Here is a 17,525-nt window from a genome sequence, read left to right as displayed (position 1 = left end):
AGGTCTGGCCAGCCGGTTCATGAAAGACGTCGGCCAATCTGTTCCCGACGGCCGACCCTACTATAAGATGGGATTAAATGGGGCTGTTAAAGTACTTGTTGTATTCGTAGTAGCGAGTAGTTGTTTAAACAGGACAAACATTAGTGGCTCTTGTACTTGAATCATGTGTGCAACAGAAATGTTGTAAATCACTAAGGCTTATGAAGGAGGTTGCTGTTTGTTGTTAATGAAATGTCTGATTTCAATGTTTATAATCAGGTGTTACCATGCACAACAAATGTGATAAACAGAATCGATGATCTTGGCCATTGATCTTGTATCTTGTATTCATTATTTTGAAAAGTAATGTGCACACACAGCTACAATGTTTGTGGCTTCGTTTCAAAGGTGTGAGCAAATACCACCCGTTGCTTAGCTGATGGGAATATTAAGAGAGGGGGCAGGGAGAGAGAAGGAGGGGGGGGGGGAAGAGAGAGGGGTGAGAGAGAGAAAAAGAGAAAAAGATACATTGTTTTTTTTTAAAGAAGAACAAGAAGGCGCTTCCAACCAAAAGTAAAAACGAGATTGACTCCGCTAATTTGAGCAAAATAGCGAGAACAGACGCGGTCTCAGGGCAACGTTTTGCCGGCTTCATCAGACACAATAGACAGGCACAATTCATCTATCGTTCTTCATTTCCAGATCCAGGTTCAAATACCATATACTGCACCATGTTTTTGTCCCTCGTAGTGTACATCTACCCAGATGTCGAATAATATCTTTGCACTGTATGTACAAACTCCCCCATATGAGCCTTGGATCAATAATAAAAAAAAATTCCCCAAACAATTCCCGATTTGTGTCGGTATCAGGGGACAAATGTTAAAGGTTATAATCAGTTTCACAGAGTGCGACAGAGACAACATGGGGAATTTCACCTGGTTTAATTTGAAAAATGAGCATATTTTGTTTGATGAAAGGGAGAAAGAGGGCGTTGTGGAGTGCAGTAAAACTAATAAACAGGAGTCTTTCTGCAATCTGTCTTCCATAATCGAACAGCAGAGGAAACTAAACTGATTGTTAAAGTGACAACAATCTGGATCAAATATTAGAAATATTCATAACGGAGATGTTGAGAGATTGTATAAAAATAATGGTGGGGGCATGTATACAAAGATACACCCAACCACCATTACCATTATTTATCATTTATTTAATACCTGTATACAGAGATAACCAAACTATCACATCACCATCTGTGTGTGTGTGTGTGTTTGTGTGTTTGTGTGTTTGTGTGTGTGTGTGTGTGTGTGTGTGTGTGTGTGTGTGTGTGTGTTTGTGTGTTTGTGTGTTTGTGTGTGTGTGTGTGTGTGTGTGTGTGTGTGTGTGTGTGTGTGTGTGTGTGTGTGTGTGTGTGTGTGTGTGTGTGACAATTCGAGCCCCTATATACCAGGAGTAACGACATGGCGTGTCCCGGAAATTTCTGGTCACGTGGGTCATCGGCATGATTTTGTATCCATCGACAGCTCATTGCTTGGGATCCTCGGATCCTGAGTACAAATCCCCCTCGGCTGTTGAATTAATACCAGGTGGGGTTGACTGCCTGTCATCCTTCCGAGGTCGGCAAAATGAGTGCCAGGTTCCTGGTATCCTGTGTCGGAGAGGCGACCCATCCAGGATTGTACCCAATAGCCAAGGAGACTGCTTTGGCAGCAACAACGCTCTGCACAGAGTATGGTCTCAATAGATGCATGGTACCCGTGTTGGCCACTGAGCTCTATAATATGGAGGAACTACTGTCAGCCGATGAGAGTGCGTTTGCTGATGAGGCCACGCGGGCTGCCAAATTGGGACTCACCACCGACTGAAAGTTCCTTTGAGAGGAACTGTCCAGTGTCCACCATAGATTTTTTCCAACATGGAAAAAAAAAATATCAAAGATTATCACGTTTTGAAAGAAACAGAGTTTTAAATTTTTTTAGGGCTTTTTCATGTTGTGGTGAGTACCAAGATAGTGGCCGGTGACTTCAGGTTTTTCAGCAAACCAGTGTTCCAGTTATATTTAGATCAGTAGTGTCGGCCCACCAAACACAGAGGCTAAACATTTTTTCTTCAATCCGACAGTTTGTAATTGTTGCATATTACATGATGTGGCAGTGCCTTTACCTGTCAGATATTTCTTGGTTGACCACAGTCGAACAATGAGTTTTTAATATATGCAAATTTGTAAAGTGTCTCAGCACTCTTGATATCTGTTTCATTGATGTAGATGGCACGATTAACCTAGAAAGTGAACAAGCTACATGAGCATCCAGTCTATAAGAACGCTTCATGAGATCCAATAAGCCCCGAGTATATGTTCGGTTGATGTAATACACGAGATGCAATTCAAGATTTCTCGGCAGTTCAGCTTCACTCGCATGGTTCTGTCTGTACTCAGTTCATTGTCCATGATTAAGCAGATATCAGCACCCGACAGGTTAGGCCATTCCATTAACCATGTGCAATTTAACTTGATAAATAAGCTGGTCTGTTTCAGTCATTTGCGGATTGTAAGCTTTTATCCAGAGAACATCAAGAAAGATACGCCAGTCGTGGTAATTACATTGTGAGGAACTACCTGTTTTACAGTGTGCTCTAGTACAGGGAATTTGTTTGTGTACAAAATCGTATAACAAATCGCAGAGGTACCCGCACATTGTGCGGAAGGAATTTAGAGTTTAAAAAAGAGGGACAGACAGAAATTACAACTATATAAATACATGATTTGTTTGTACATGTATCGATAAAGAAGATGATTTGTTCATCATCTTATGTTCATTGTTCAGATTTTTCATCCCTCTGTTTTTACTTTTTGTTAAAAACTAAAAATTTGTGCAATATTTTAAAGTCATAAAATGCTTAATGTTTTATATATTTTGTTATTTTGGTATGAATTAAATCCATCTGGGTTATTAAATTTGGCGTTTGGTACATTCTTTCCCTCTCCACCTCAATCCTTGCTTTTGGTTCAGTCCACGATATGGATTACCAGATATGCGGAAATGTCGATGCGATTATCGTTTTTAAAAAATATTAAAATGCTTAATGTTTTATACATTGTTATTTTGGTGTGGATTAAATCCATAAATGTTAAATTGCTTTAATACTTGTTTCAGTTGATTTAAGGGATGGTTTGGATATGTATCACTTTTGGAATGGTTCTGTCCAGTGTCCATTTTCCACCCTCCCACAATCGTGGCCTGGTTTTGTTGAGTCCACATTTACATTCCATTTCTATTTGTAATAAAATGATTAATGTTCAATATACACCCGGACCCCAACATTCAGTTCCAACATTCGTGGGTTCCACGTATTCGAGGTTCTAACATTCACGGGTTCTGCGTATTCAAGGTTCCAACATTCGTGGGTTCCACGTATTCGTGGTTGATAATTTGCAACATGCGTCTACATTCGTGGGAAATTGCCCCATGTATTCAGTTTTCGCATCAATTTTTCTTTTTTGGAGGCAATCACAAAGGCTTCCGAGGATGAGGAAGCCGGCAATGGTGAGGAAGAGGTGCCGACTTCAAAACTCACAGTGAAGTTCCTCAGAGAGGAACTTTAAGGTATACGTTCCATTGCCGAGAGGGTTCAAGATGCCGACCCGGTGAAGGAGCGCTACCTGAGATTCAAGAGGGCTTTGGAGGATGTGCTGTTCCCGTACAGAGAGCTGCAGCAATCTTCCAGGCATCTGGCCAGAACACAATTCTTCCGGCTTTGTCCCTCCACCTCGACACCACCAGCACCCTCTTCTGCTTGTCCTGCCCCTCTCAGCATCCTCACCAGCACCCTCACCTGCCGACTCATCGGCATTTTCACTTGGGTCGTCTCAAGATGAGCCATTCTATGGCTGTTAATTTTTCTCTTTCATCCTCATCTTCATCATCATCGTCTTCATCATTTTTGCAAAGTTACGTGTTCTGGGTTTTTTTTAACAAAAAATTGAAACAGCACATGATGTTGCTGTTGTTGTTGTTTTGTGGTATGGCATGGTAAGGTATGGTTAAGGGGCTTTAAAATGCATTCTTCAATAAATTTGAAATGGTTCCTGGTGTTGTGTTTTTACTTGTAATCATCTTTAATGAAACTGTAATCATGCATTCGTGGTCAAAAACATTTTAAACTTTAAAAACTTCCCCTTTGTACGAGGAATCGTCATGAACCAACAACATTATCCTCCTTGTCCCACATTGTACCAATACCCCGACTTTGGTGGTGTTGCCATTTGCGGCCTTTTTCATGAAACAGGAACTGCCGCGAACCAATAACATTATCCCCCTTGTCTCCATTGTAACAATGATAAAATACTTGTGGATTTTTTCCCAGACACTCATGGAGTTTCGTTTATTTCCACAGCAGTTTCATGCATTTTTGTAAGATTTTCCCCGACATTCGTGGATTTCTCACCGGTTCGGAAATCCCCCGAACCTATCCCCCCATTTCCCATTGAAACAATGCCCCAACATTCGCAGTTTCAACATTCGCGGGGTTTTCCCGGAACATATCCCCTGCGAATGTTGGGGTCCTGGTGTATTTTTAAATTTTGGGTTGCTTGCACGAGCCCAGAGACAAAGTAACTTCCTCACATTAGAATCACCATCATGGCTTGAGCATTAATTGAGGTAGGATTGGCTACAATTCTACATTGTTTTTAGACGGGAAGAAGCAGAAGAAGTACAAATTGGCGATTTAGCGATCTCCCGATGTGGTACTTTAGCAATATATTCTGGCATCTTTTTGAGTCTTGGTAGTACAGAAAACGATCGAGAATAAAAGGTATGGCTTTTAAATGCTTATGTCTTCACTCGATAGTCGTTTCTAGGCGTATCATTGTGTACACATTTGAATGAGTGGCCATTTTTTCCCCATATCATCCTTCTATATGGAGTCCAGAATATATACATACGTGTGTGTGTGTGTGTGTAGATGTTTGTAAAACTGTCTACCACCAGGTGGTGCTATACGGTACACATTTACATAGAGAGGATTGGGGTCTCCCTCCCCCCCACCCACCACCCTGAACCTTCTACCCTGTAGGTTTGAAAATCTTTTCTTGCATCTCTATTTGCTAAAAGGACTCCAACGGTATGCAACATGAAAGGGTTACTACCAGTAGGGTCGATTCTATCGATGGACAGACAGACAGACGCACAGACAGAAAATACAGCTATATATATGTAGAAAAACACAACTTTTCAAAAGATTCCCCAATAAACAATACACACACATTACATTGAGTCTGGTGGCAAAGGAACCTGGGACCAGAATACAAATTACTTGACACTGCGAGGTTGGAAATGAAACCCAGGGCAGGTGGCTCGGAGCTGAGCGCACAACCTTTGAGCTATCCCGTGAGCCCCACCAGTGTTAGTTGAATAAATCCAATCCCCTCCTGACATGAGCACGTGACCAGGCAGCTAACAAACGACTTCTACTTTAATCCAAAGTGCAATGAATATGATTGTTTTGTAATGGTGTAATGTATTAATCGGTTGAAAACAAATTAGTATTTGATGCATTCGGTCTTTGAACTGATGTTATGAGCACAAGCAAAAACTTACAATAATAATAATAATGAAAACAATAAGAATGATATGAATAATAATACAAATAATGTACAAGTTACATCATTTTTTCGAAAGCCAAAAACGATTATTTTTCACACATAAAATATGTTTAGAATCAAACAATAAAAAGTCTTTATACAGTGTAGTACTGTGTTGTACTAGCAGATTGTGCTTGCATTTTGCAAGCAGATAAATACATGAAATTGAATGAAGAATGAGTGATCAGTGTGAGATGTTTATTGATGCGCAGTACGAACCCCCACCACCACCCCCCCTCCCCTCTCTCCCAGCTGAGGGAGTGATGCAGAACCGCATCTCATCTCCGCTCTCCCAAACGGCCGAGGAAGTGAGGCCCCACTGGCCATCTTTCATTTGGTGAGAGTTTAAATTTTTTTAAATGGAATTGTGACTTTTAGTTACATCGGTTATACCAAGTAATTTTAACTTTCTAGCCAACCTATAAAATACTAAACATTTCTATCAGTGCATCAGTGAGTGAGTCAGTGAATGAGTGGCTAGCACGAGCTCCAGGTACAGTTTTTGGTCTTATTCGGTGAGCAGCTTTACATTCATAGTACACCTGAGATTTGCAATAATATCACAAGGTTCTTCAAACTTTCAAACGGCTAAATCCAGGCCACGAAATGAACAACATGATCCACATGATATTAAAACTTGAAGTAGTACCTTCAGTTTAGTGGATTTAAAACTACTCATACAAAACCATGGGGAATGAAGTTTATAGCTGCAGATTACAGCAGAGACTGCCCAAACACACCATCGCAGATATTAAAAAAAAGAGGACGTGGTATGGTTAAAAAAAATTTTTTTTTAAGCAATTAAAAAATCCTCATTTTATTGCAGCTTTTGCAGATTCAAGTTGATCGACATTATCTAAAATTCAGGTATGAAGACATATTTGTGGAGCTGGCTGAAGTCTTTGTGGTGTTGACTGACCACGTTCGACTGAAGGTGATTTTGGCAGCAATTTGGAATTTCTTCAGGGTGCCGGAGATAATTTGCCTACTCTTCACGAAAGACACCATGGGATCTTTATCAGTCCATGAGTGGTCAATGCTTAGCAGATGTTTAACATCCCTTCCAACAGACGGTGCACTTTGTGATGCAATACCTTGCCTGCAAAGCACCAGACAGTTTATAGTCAGGTCAGGAATCGAACCAGACTAGCCAGCTTAAAGGTACTGTAAGTGCGCTAACTCTTCACCATATACAGTAGTTAGACAAAGTCAGACAAGCCAGCTGGGTCCACGTGACTTGACCGACAATGCTACTCGGTATAAATGCAGTGGGGGGGGGGGGTAACATGGATTTCCATCCCGAAGATCTACCATTGTGAGTAGTTCCACAATTCCATCTGCTGTGCTCATTGAGAGACAGTTTGTCACTCACGTGGCAGCATGACCAGAAGCTCGTCAATGGTTTTTGTGTTCCAAAGGGATGAAAAGCTCAGGTGATGATCCATTTGCTTCCTCTTTTTCTCGATTGTTTTGTGAATGGTTTCCAATGAGTGTTTTGATCATTTCACTCATCCTTTAATGTGATGTTGATAGACCAGTGGATTGATATAATCCATGTGTTCAACAAATACTTTGGGGTTTTTGAATTATTCTTGGATTTTTTTTACATCCGATTTAAAACATACTTTGGGTTTATCCTGAAGTATCGTCAATATCAACCAATCTGGGAGTTTTCTTGATGGAGCAATGATGTAAAAGTGTTTTCTGCTTCAGCAATTTAAAGCAAATTAACTTTTTAAAAATTTATTTTTAATGATTGCACCAACACGGTTGAAACACTCCCTTATGAAGTTCATAAACATTTGCTGAAATGATATTATTTAGTTTCTCAAACTTTGGTTTACATTTTTTTAAAGCGTACTAACCTATAACTAACTAACTAACTGTGATATTAGGTCGTTTCTCATGCGGCTTGTATTTGCAAACTCTTCCAGAATAATAAATATGCTCGATACAATTGCACCTTCACAGACCACATGAAGCAAGCATCACCATTGGTGGTGGAGGCACACGCTGTTGACAAGGTGTTGGAATGTTCATGACAAGTTGTGAACGTTTCCGTAGCTTGGAATCAACCCTGGACACATCGCCGTTCAGTCACAAGGTGTGGAAATTTCTGCTGAGCAGTGATAGGAATTGAACCCACAATTCAAGAAGGCTTTATAGCTCCTCCACCACTGAGCCGCTCATATATGTATTACCGCCGCTAGGCATGCCTCCTGTCGCTTCGCTGACACGTTTATTCAAAAGACAGCAAGTTGTACTTCACAAGTATATTGCATGTCGATCTGTGAGTGTCATTAAGGATGTAAAATGAAGTGAAACACGCAAAAAAGATGTTTTATAACATGTAATTGTTGGCATGGCTGTGGTTGTTGGTGTGATCCTCCCGTATCCTTGTAAAGGGTTCCTTCCTACTGTCGTAGAATAACAAATGTTACTGTTGGAATCGTCACAATAAAGCAGGAGGTCCCTCTTCTTCTTTATAAATCCCGGAAACACGGTCTTTCAAAAAAAGCATCTTTATGATGAAACGCACACAACGTTTGGTTTCAAGTAAATGGATTCGTACCTTACGAATGGTACCATTACAAGAGCAGAAACTCTTTCAAATAAAGCATTACAGATGGAGAAACGTGGCTCCTTTTGTATACTAGAAATACCTTCTCCCTCTGAGTGCAGCCTGGGTGGGAGGATTGGGGGGGGGGATATTGTGGGAAGTGGGGAAAATATCTTTCGTGTCGTGGCTAGTAATCCCTCCCCCCCCCCCCCGCCCCCGGTCTCCAGCAAGGGACAATGAACTACTTACTATGCCATGTACACTATACAAGTGAAAATCGTGTCGTCTTCCAACCCTGGTGGGGGTGGGGGGGGAGCAGAATGGTGGGGTCCATTGCCTAACCCCGGGTACCCTCGGCACGTACGCACGATTTTGAGGAGATTGGCCCAGACACGTTTTTTTCTATGATTTTGGGACATACACACATAGAGAGAATTGCCTAGTTTAATATACAGTCGTAGGATCGATTTTGGTTGGACTATGTGTTTCCAGCTAATCCCCAGGTTTCAAATCCTACATAGTATATCCAATATGTGTTTATCCATCATCTACCAATGTCACTGTAAATCAAGTAAAAGTGGACTTTGCTGATGTTTCCTAATGTCTTTGTCCTGCATGTGATATACTGTATGTACAAACTCCTCCATGAGCCTTAAATCAACCTAAACTGATTTCTTTTTTGAATTAGTTTATTTTTTATTACTTCAGAAAGATGGATGTAATGATACTTTAATCAGATATTTACCTATCCAAACCAAATTTTATTCTTTATAAAGTTCAACCACACTTTATAACTTGGAAGGTCTTTCAGGTCTTAACTTGAGTAGTAGATATATCAAACCTCTCAAAAATTAATCACTTGTTGTGAGTTGAAAAGCCCATTTATTCTCAGCCTTTAACTCTTCCTGCCACATGAAACCGAATGTAACAAACAATCAGGACAAGGTTAATCTTTAGTTCTGATTTAATTGATGATGCAAGACATAATTTTGCTCATTTGGGCTGGCAGGACAACCTCGAGGGAGGGCAGGATAGCCGAGCGGTAGGCACACTCGACTCTGAGCTGTCCAGCCTTGGTTTGAATCCTGACCCAGTTATAAACTGTCATCCTGATGCTTCACATGGTGGGAGAATCATTAATGGTTGTGCCATCCTCCGAATGGTTGTTAAACTAGAGGACCCATCTTCCAACACTGGTCGTGATATTAAAGATCCCATGGTGTCCTTTGTGAATAATACACGAATTATCACTTGCAACCTGAACAAATTATTGCCAAAGTAAAACGTCAGGCCTGGTCAGCCCCTTCCAGAAAGACCGTGCCAGAGCCCTTCCCTGCCTGTTGACCTGAAGGTGTAAATATTTGGGGCTGTTAAAGAAGAAGATATAATTTTGCATATTTTGGGAGGCCAAAAACAAATTAAACAGAATCATTTTGCTAATTATTGAAGTTTCGTAAATCTTTTTCTCATATTTATACAATCCTCTCCGAATTTCGAAGTTCACTCAGAAATTACACATATATATATATATATATATATATATATATATATATATATATATATATATATATATATATATATATATATAAAATATATATATAAATATATACTGTATATATATATAAATATATAGTGTATATATATATATAAATATATATATAAATATATATATAAATAAACATATATAAATATATACTGTATATATATAAATATATATACTGTATATACATAAATATATACTGTATATATATATATATATATATATATATATATATATATATATATATATATATATATGTATATAGATACACGACCGGTCAAAAGTTTTAGAACACCCCCATTTTTCCAGTTTTTACTAAAATTTAAGCAGTTTAATGTTTCAATGTACTCTGAAATTAAAGCATAGAACGAATAAACAATTGCAGATAAAAAAATAAATCATGGAATCGTTTTGTTGAACAAGATTTAATCCAAATTTTTGACTCATCAAAGTAGTCACCTTTTTGCAGATGTAACAGCCGAACAGACTCGTGGCATTCTTTCTACAATGGAAATTAAATATTGTTCAGAAAGTTCTTCCCAACATTATTGCAGAAGTTCCCACAAATGTGTTGCACTTGTAGGTTGCTTTGCTTTCACCCTTCTGTCCAGGTCATCCCAAACCAGCTCGATGGGGTTTAAGTCTGGAGACTGTGCTGGCCATTCCATGATTTGAAGCCTACCGCCTTGTTCTTTTCCTCTATGGTAGTTCTGACATAGCCTGGAGGTATGTTTTGGGTCATTATCTTGCTGGAGGATGAACCCCTGACCAACTAGGCATAGACCAGAGGGTATTGCATGGTGCTGCAAAATGCCGTGGTTGCCCTTTTGGTTCAGGGTGCCAGTCACACTGTGCAAGTTGCCGACTCTGGATCCAGCAAAAGAGCCCCAGATCATCACGCTCCCCTCTCCATGTTTGACAGTTGGTGTCACACACTGAGGAACCATCCTTTCTCCTACTCGAAGGCATACAAAACCCTGTGTGATGAACCGAAGATTTCAAATTTTGATTCATCGGTCCAGAAGACCTTCTTCCAGTTTTCAGTAGTCCACTGGCAGTGTTTCATGGCCCAGGCAAGCCTCTTTTTCTTATTTTGCCATCTTAGCAACAGCTTTCTTACTGCCACTCAACCAGTCAAACCTGCAGCTCGAAGTCTTCTCTTCACAGTTGAAACTGAGACTTCCTTACTTCGACCAGTGTTAAGCTGTGCTTGAAGCTGCTGTCCTGTGAGCCACCTATCACGCAAGCTGTTGACTCAGAAACTTGTCTTCTGATTATGTTGTGGCTTTGCGTCTGCCAGACCTCTTCCTGTCAGAGTTTCCTCCAGTTTCCAAGTGCCTTTTGATGGTGTAGGAAACTGTACTCACTGACACCTTGGCTGCTTTGCAATCTCTAAAGGAAAGACCTGCACTTTTAAGGGTTATAATGGTCTGTCTGTCTTCCTTTGTTAATTGTTTTTTTCTCGCCATTATTAGAGCAGTATACTACTTCCTGCAGTGCAATATTGTCCAAATAATGCTTCAGAGGGTGTAGCAATCCAATCTGTTCCAACACTGCTGTGTCCAACACAGACAGAGGGTTTGTAACTAATCAACAAAAGTTGGGACATCAGTCGGAATTGTTTGCATTAACTTTCAAGGCTTAATTTACTTCCATTGCTGCAGAACAGCCACTGTTGCTAACCCATTCCTGGGTCCCTGAAAAGGGCCTTTTTTAACAACTCTGAAATTTACATAATTTTCCCGTTTTTGGGAACCTACACTTTTTTTTTAACCTTTGGCAGTTTCCCGCTTAGCCTTGTACCATTTCAGGTTATTCACTGGACTTGAACTGTTTAAATTTCAGTAAAAACTCGAAAAATGGGGGTGTTCTAAAACTTTTAACTGCTAGTGTATAGATATATATATATATATATATATATATATATATATATATATATATATATATATATATATATATATATATATATATATATATATATATATATATATATATATATATTGTTGCAGTTGAGGAAATTCGCAAACCACCATTCAGGTCCTGTAGGTGAGATATCTCTGTAAGTACATGTGTAGTTAGCCCCAACCCCGTTGTTTTGAGGGAATAAATGTGATTCATTCGGGCTGCGACCCTTTAAGATAGCCGTTTTTCTGTTATATCTTTATTTTGAACCAACCACGTCTCAACCGCCATCACACAACCACCAACCGCAATGCCGCTTCACAACAACAACAACGCCAACAGCCACGACCTTTACCTTCACAACTCTCTCACGCAAACATCGCGTCACCGCCGTTCCGGGCGTCGCCATGGCCGTGGACCACCGCAGTGGACCCTCCACCACCTTCGCCTCTCCTGCGGCCATTCCCGCACCGCTTGTGGGCACCGAGCGTCAGGCTGTCCTGGCCTCGTGCGGGACGCGCGCCGAGCCACGGGTGCAAATAGCGGCCTTTCCGAGGAGAAGTTGGATCAGGAATGATACACGCCCACTTCTGATCCGTCCAATCAGCAAGCGCGGGGCGGTTTGGCCCCGCCTCCAGGCGCGTCGGAGTAGAATCGATATATGCAAATTCGAGGATCAGGGGAGATTCATGCCCCTTTTTCTCCGTCCAATGGGTGAGCGTGGCTCCACCCCCGAGCTCGTTCTGATCCAGAAATTTGCATATGGGTTCTCCTGCCGGACTATAAAGCACCGAGCGCGGGGCGAATTCAGTGAGTTTTTCGGTCAAGGCGAGTTGGAGAAGAGTTGAGAGTTTTGGGTCGGAAGCAGTTGGAGGCAGTCGGAGTTCGAGAGGAGTTGGAGTTTGAGTTGGAGAAGGGTTGGAGGCAGTTGGCTGAGGAGAATTGCGGAGGGGACCGGATACCTCGGGTCCGAGGCAAGGAAGACGGCGGTCGGCGACGAGGTCGCAGTGGAGTCGCTCGTCGCGGGACCCAAGCAAGCCAGCTATCCTCTTTCCCCAGAGCATTAACAATTCCCCCTTCCCCCCCCCCCGCGCTGAGATAGTGCGAAAAGGGGGCCCCGTTCCAACCCCACTCCAAGCAGTGCCAACGAAACCCGCGAAGGAGCGCGGAGTCGGGGCACTGCCGCCACATTTGCGGCTCATCACAAGACACGGGTAGGCTCCACCCAGTCTCGCGGCCCACAGGCCCCATCTGCCCCCTTGTCTTTGAGGGTGGCCCTTTTCTTTTGCTTTTGAGTATATGTGTTGTTGGCGCCGTCTGCAAAGTAAAACTGTGTAAGTGTTGCCGTGTGCTCGCGTAGTCGGTAGTAGATCTGCATTGTTGTGTTTCTTTTGTAACATCTGCTTTTGGTGCATAATTGTTGTAATTGTATATGTGTGCTTTCCATGTGCTGCGGAATAAATGTGCCTTATGTTCAACTGTTTTCCCATTTCGCTTCGTCTTTTCTTTAATTGAATCTCCATCTTGCTTCACTTAAAGGGTTGGTAGTGGGCTTAATACGCCCGATAATTAATCGGAACCGTCGAGGTCGACGATAACACCGCTCGGTTATCCCGATAGTACGGAACGGGTCGCTTCAGTGGCCCGTGTCCGGAGTCGACCTGCGGCGAGGTGCGATCGCCCGGTCTACCCTCCGTGTGGGTACTTAGGAAGGTCGAATTTGGCGAACAACCCTATCCCACGCGGGGGGCCAATTGGCACGATCGTGGTGAGGCCGAAAGGCCCACCCATGACTAGTTCCCGGCGTTAGTCAGAGAGGGTCATGACAGAATTGTCCGTCCGGTGGGCGACGTGCCGCGATTCGAGTTACGTGGCCGTTCGCACGCCGGCGGGCGCGAATTCGCAACAATATATATGTATATATATATATATATATATATATATATATATATATATATATATATATGTATATATGTATATGTATATGTATATGTATATATATATATATATATATATATATATGTATATATATATATATATATATATATATATATATATATATATATATATGTATATATGTATATATATATATATATATATATATATATATATATGTATATATATATATATATGTATATGTATATATATGTATATATATATATATATATATATATATGTATATATATATATATATATATATATATATATATATATATATATATATATATATATATATATATATATATATATATATATATATATATATATATATATATATATATATATATATATATATATATATATATATATTTTCATTTTCATTCCTGGACCAATGAAGGAAAAGAGAAAACGAGCTGGGAAATTTTGACGCAAGCATTTATTTACAATTAGGCGATGAAAGGTATGTGGCACAGTGAATGGGGTTTATTATTATGTACAGCAGGGATAGCAAGGAATTTGTGGGGTGTGACAAAAGGCAAGCAATTTACAAAAGCAGACACAGAGCAGACTTATCCCGTTAATCTTCTACTATCTTAACTTATGCTATGCATTTAATTCAGCGTCTAAATTGGAAATCGCAGTCGAGGAAAAATGTCTTTTCTTTCATTGGTCCAGCATATTCTGTCTCCTAACCCAGCCGGGACGTTATCCCCCAATGATCTGTTGTACTAGCCGGTACGTCCTTGGGCAGTTACGCTCGGCTGCATCTGATCCTGACCAGTAAGCTGACCCGGTTTGATAAAGGCGTACCGAGGGCGTGTCCCACGGTAATTAAATCACTTGACCATTAGGTAACCGGTATTCATTAGACGGAGGACCCTAAGTCACGTGGTTGAGTTATTGGCATTCACGGTCAATTAGCGACCCACCAAGTCACGGAGTTATTCGTGTGCAATGGCCGGCGATTCCGGAGAGTCTTGTGGGAACCCGTGGTAGTTTCCCCTACCCTCGTGGTCTTCTCACCCCTGACCCCGGGTCCGCAACAATATATATATATATATATATATATATATATATATATATATATATATATATATATATATATATATATATATATATATATATATATACATATATATATATATATACATATATATACATATATATTTTGGTTGTTCTGGTTGTAGGGGAAGATGGAGGAATTTCATGGGAAAGTGAGGATAAAACAGAGTTGTTTGGTCCGTGGACATGCAGGAGACATCTCGATATAATTAAGTTAGGAAACTGTGAGCTTAAGTATTACATGCCAACGCACAGGGAGTGGTGCAGTGTTAATTAGATAGGAATTCAGCATAAGTTCCCCCAGTATGTAACTGTCCCCCTGTGACTTTTCCCTATGTTTTTGTATAACAAAACAGCAATGATGGAGTTGCACTTTGATAACAACTACGATAACAAAAGCGAGCCAAACGTGCCAAGCGGGCAGAGGCCCCGCCTTCCCAGGTTTCGTGTGAGCAAGCTACGGCCCAGAGGTGGAATGGTTGTTTGGTGTGACGTCAAGGAGAGAAGCGAGGAGGTTGTTCTTTTGGTTGGATGAATGCAGTGTGAGGGATGCACGTGGTCGAGAGAAAACGTCGCTAGGAAATGGCCTGTAAGAACAGGGCTCTATGGCTGGCTTTCCTTTGACGCATGAAGAAGACGGCACGATTGTCATATTCGTGCTGAGGTCAATTGGCTCGCGTGATGAGCAAGACGCTGGCCATTGGCTCTTGGTTGGGTCATGAGAGATCATGAGAGACGGACCCCGAGGCCTTGTGTATGTCAAACAGCGGGTCGGTAAGGATGATCAACACACAAAGAAGCTGCACGACAGTCGATGCGCCTTCGTGTTGAATACCCGCTCACGAAATGCCTGACGAATGTTCCCGCTGTGAGAGAGTGGCTCGGTGTCATTCTGCGTACGTCGACACGTGCAGGATGAAGCGCCTCGATTCCAAGTTCCATAAAGACATTTCCTGGACCAAGCTAAGTGCCAGAATAAAGGGAGGATTTGCTTTTCTTTCGTTTTCCCCTTGTCTGTGTGAAGAGGCGTCTCGACTTAAGGTATAATTTATCTCACAATTATTATTATATCTGAATTATTGTCCCTTGTTTAATATTTGTCTATTTTCATTAAATTCCTGCGTTTATTTGAAGTTGATGTGTCTGTATATTTGTCATGGGGTTCGAGTATAAACCCCCCTGTGCATCCATCTGTGCCTCATTCACTCCACCATTGCGCCCCACCCCTCCAGTGCGCATTCCAATCTCCGAGGATCAACGTGTCCGCCTCCTAATGAAAACTACTCGGCTATCCTGGCTGGCGGTGTTAACCACTCGTCACCACAATTTGGGTTGTGGGTGTAACCTTAACCACCAGTGCTTTGGCAATATATATATGTATATATATATATATATGAATGGATATATATATACATATATATATATACATATATATATATATATATATATATATGAATGGATATATATATATACATATATGTATATATATACTTATATGTATATATATATATATATATATATATATATATATATATATATATATATATATATATATATATATATATATATATATATATTGTTGCGGATTCGCGCCCGCCGGCGTGCTGACGGCCACGTAACTCGAATCGCGGCACGTCACCCACCGGACGGACAATCCAGTCGTGACCCTCTCGGACTAACGCCGGGAACCAGTCACGGGTGGACCTTTCGGTCTCAACGCGATCGTGCCAATCGGCCCCCGCGTGGGATAGGGTTGCTCGCCAAATTCGACCTACCTAAGTACCCACACGGAGGGTAGACCGGGCGATCGCACCTCGCCGCAGGTCGACTTCGGACACGGGCCACTTAAGCGACCCGTTCCGTACTATCGGGATAACCGAGCGGTGTTCTTCGTCGGCCTCGACGGTTCGATTAATTATCGGGCGTCTTAGCCCACGACCAACCGTTTACGTGAAGCAAGATGGGGATTCAATGAAAGAAATGACGAAGCGAAGCGGGAAAACAGCCCAACAATAAGCACATTTATTTCGCGATGAACGGAAAGCACACATATACAATTCCACCAAAAGCACATGTAAAAGAAGAAGACAAAAAGCAAATGCAACAATGCAGATCTATCCGACTACCGGGCACTCGGCAACACTTATACAATTTTACTTCACAGACAGCGCCGACAACACATATTCCCAAAGCAAAAGAAAAGAGAACCACCCTCCAGGATGAGGGGGTAGGCGGGCCTGGGGCCGAGACCGTGTCGGGCCTACCCGTCTGATGATGAGACGCGAAGTGGCGGTGGTGCCTCAACTCCGCGGGCCTCGCGGACAGTGTCTGGTAGGGGGTGGGAAGGGGGCCCCCTTTTGTCGCACTATCTCAGCGCGGGGGGAAACAGGAGGGGGTTGCTGATGCTCGGGGAAAGGAGGATTTCACAAAATCTCGGGTCCCGCGACGAGCGTCTCCACCACGACCTCGGTCGCGCCGCCGGCCTCTCCCTCCGCAGTTCCCCGAATCCGTCGCCAGCACCCCCTCAACCGCCTTCGCCGCCGCCGCCTCTCCACAGCTCCGTCCTCTTCACTCCGACTCCGCGAACTCCCAACTGCGAACTCCCAACTGCGAACTGCCCTCTTCTGACGAACGCAGTCGTTTTTATAAGCCCCGTGGCTTCGCTCTTTTACCCTTGACCCTCTGCCTCCGACCCTTCACCTCTCTTGCTGGCTCCCCATTGGCCCGAGGAAAAGTGGGCGTGAATGCTTTTTGATCCATGAATTTGCAACGCCCTGGAGGCGGGGCCAAATCGCCCCTCGCTCACCGATTGGACGGAAGAAAAGTGGGCGTGAGTCGTTTTTGATCCGTTTTTCTGCGGAAAGTCCGTGATGTTTTTGAACACGCTGCTCGGT

General features: G+C 42.0%; 1 protein-coding gene across 15 annotated transcripts in view; it reads right to left on the bottom strand.

Moving 5' to 3' along the window:
* Positions 1 to 17,525, bottom strand: part of LOC147028422 (corticotropin-releasing hormone receptor 2-like) — a 262,752-nt gene that overhangs the window by 91,764 nt on the left and 153,463 nt on the right. The window lies entirely within an intron of this gene.

The sequence above is a fragment of the Eptatretus burgeri genome, chromosome 4, assembly GCF_056783735.1.
Source record: "Eptatretus burgeri isolate ZD-2024b chromosome 4, Ebu_testis_v1, whole genome shotgun sequence".
NCBI lineage: Eukaryota > Metazoa > Chordata > Myxini > Myxiniformes > Myxinidae > Eptatretus > Eptatretus burgeri.
The sequence above is the reverse complement of the archived record's forward strand: the minus strand, read 5'-3'. Positions and strand labels throughout refer to the sequence as shown.